Here is a 2,979-nt window from a genome sequence, read left to right as displayed (position 1 = left end):
GTTGTTTATTTAGGTCTAGATTATGTTCTATGCATTTCATATTTTGGTCTGGTTGTATATCTTGGGTCAGAAATTTGCATACACATTGCAAACTTCTTTTTGGCCTGATGAAGAATTTTTTTTGTTTCAGATTAGTATATATATGATGATTTGTTGAAAAAAAATTGTGTGTGACATATGTGTGTACGAAATTCAATGGTGAGTGTGTGTGACTTGATGTAAGGATGTTGATGTGAATAAAGTTGCTACATCAAAAGAGATTGCAGTGCAGAGGTTATAGTTGATATAAGAGTGGTGATCTAGAGACTTGAGAGTCATAATATTTCAGTAAGGTCAGAGTTTGTGCTATAATAGATTTTAATTAGCATATAAAGATGCCCTTGTTCATACAATTCTTTTTCTATAAGTTGTAATTTTGTATCTTGCCCAATTGTAGTTAGCATCAGTGAGCAAGTCTTTTTGTTGTATCTTACACCAAGTGTAGTTATCCTTGGTCCACAAGTCCAAAGAAGTGAGATCCCTTCTTGTAAAACATTTTTATATAGTGGATTGATTTTGTGAGTTGGCGTTCATCATGGTTTTTTCCAATTTGGGTTTTCTGCGTATAAAATATTGGTGTTCATGGTATGAATATTTTATGATGTTATCTCTTTGATGTGGATGCTTCAAATAAAATTGTTGATGCGAAATTGAAGTCTGAGATTTTAGTTAATGTTGATTCATCCCCCCCACCCTCAACATCTACTGTGTGTTCAACAAGGTGCACTTAATAAATAGTGTATTTATTCAATTAAGGGTGGACTATACATAAGGGTGATAAATGATAATTTAATTAAATCAATTATTTAAATTTATTTAATTCATGTTGGATGGTGATTGATATTGTTAATTAAATAAATGGTCTTATTTAACTAACATTGGAAGGGGATAAATTTGGTTATGGTAAGATGTAGACAATTTTAGCTATCTACACATACTTTTGCTAGTATATTATTACAAGATTCCTCACATTTGATTATCAAATCTCCTTCTAGGGTCAAGTTTTCTTTAGTGGAAAATCAAAAAGATGTATCATATCATTATCATTTAATCTCTCAATATTTTTACAATTATCCACCAAATGATCTTGCATTACCCTTTTTAGGATCTTGGTAACCAAGAAGTGGTCACATCAATACTATACAAATAGCTTTTTATATTTCCTATATGAAATTTTATTTTTATTTTAAGACAAAAACTATGTATTGGGGATTTTAATATAAGCACAAAAGATATGTTGTTTTGGGTATAGTTGGATTCTCCATGTAGGTTTTCAATAAAGTTTAAAAGGTTTCCTTCTCAAGCTATGCTATCAAACAAAGTTTATATACACTCTACCTTGGACCATTCTTCACTACTTCTCTCTTGCTTCCTTTTCATAAATATCACAAATGCTTGTTCTACTTGTGATACACAATCCTTCTCAACAAAAAGATCAATATTTTTCTAGCTTGCAACAAAAACAAACTTGGGACCTTTCTCTAATACCCCACATAAGTGAGCAATTTTCAATGCAAGAACTTATTGTCGTATAGTCTTCTAAAGAAACATTGAAACATTTTGCACCTATGCATTTGTTACTCGGGGAAATCTTGATTGACTCTACTTCATTACCTTCAAACACTTCAGTATTGGTCTTTCATTTGTACAAATTACAACCTCATATTTTTCATTTATCAAAGAGATTTATAATAGGGCTAAATTATGTATACCATCATAGGAAATTTGAATGGGATTTCTCACCACTCCTTCAATTCGCTAACTTCTTCAACCTAAAAATCATGGTTTATAAAAAAAATATCCTAATCGAGTTTTTGACAATTAAATTGATGGAATTCGTGATATCTTGACTAATTATGATGCCAAAATTATCACAAAATAGTTAGTCACCAATTTAATCCATTTGTTTATGTTTTTGGATGTGTTTTTCTCTAAGCGAAGATTTTGTCCCTTTAAAAAGAAATCCTACAATTTTATTCATTTTTTAGAAAAAAAGAGTGTTTTTTTTTCAAAAGCATTGAGGCACACAATGAGCTTTTTAGAAACTTGTAATATCTAGCCTCTAAGTACTCAATTTTCTAAAAATAATCTCATTTTTTTATATTTTATGGTTGTGGGTTTTTCATTTAAGAGTTTTTAATTTTTTAATACTCTACACCCTAATCCTAACCATTTAGGATTAGCGTTAGGCTCTTTTACAAAAAAAAAACCAATCCTAACCTAGTTAGCATATTTATTGTATAAAATATTAATAAATAGAAAAAAACCTTAGCAATAACCCTAAACACTATGTTTCACCATTTATAATTAGGATTAGTGATTGATCTCTATTGTTCCCTCTAGTGGTTAGAGTTAGGGTTAGTAATTGATCATTGTGTTTAGAGTTAGGATTAGAGTATGATCAAGTCTAATATTCTCTTAACCTGAGTAATTTAGTGTTTTGAATAGCTCAATAAAATCAAGGAAGGTATTGTGAAAAAGTCATGAGAAATTTGGAGCAAAATCAAGAAACTTGCAAACTCATGAGAGACTTCACAACACCTTCCCTATTTTTGGTCAATGCTTCAAAACACTTTGCCATTACTAGAGCCTCTCTTGTTAGGATAATAGTAAACCTACAACAATATTGTAAGTCTACCAATAGTGAGATGTGTCATCTCCCCTTTTTCAATTTTGTCATTGAGTCATTTGGGAGCATAAGAGTAGCAAGTTTGTCATTAGTTTTAGTTTTTAGTTAGGAACGTTCATTTTTGGAATACAGTGGGTATGTGGTTAATTAGTTAAAATTATAATTACTTCTAGTTATGGTCAATTAAATAAGGGAATAAGGTAGATAAATACTTCCATGAACAAAATTAATTAAATAAGGGAATGAACTTGATTGTTGACTATCATTAATTGTGGGATAAATTGATCAATCAACTATACCATCAATGAGGA

This window comes from Cryptomeria japonica, chromosome 8 (genome assembly GCF_030272615.1).
Source record: "Cryptomeria japonica chromosome 8, Sugi_1.0, whole genome shotgun sequence".
In the NCBI taxonomy this organism is placed as follows: Eukaryota; Viridiplantae; Streptophyta; class Pinopsida; order Cupressales; family Cupressaceae; genus Cryptomeria; species Cryptomeria japonica.
Note: the sequence above shows the minus strand (reverse complement) of the source record.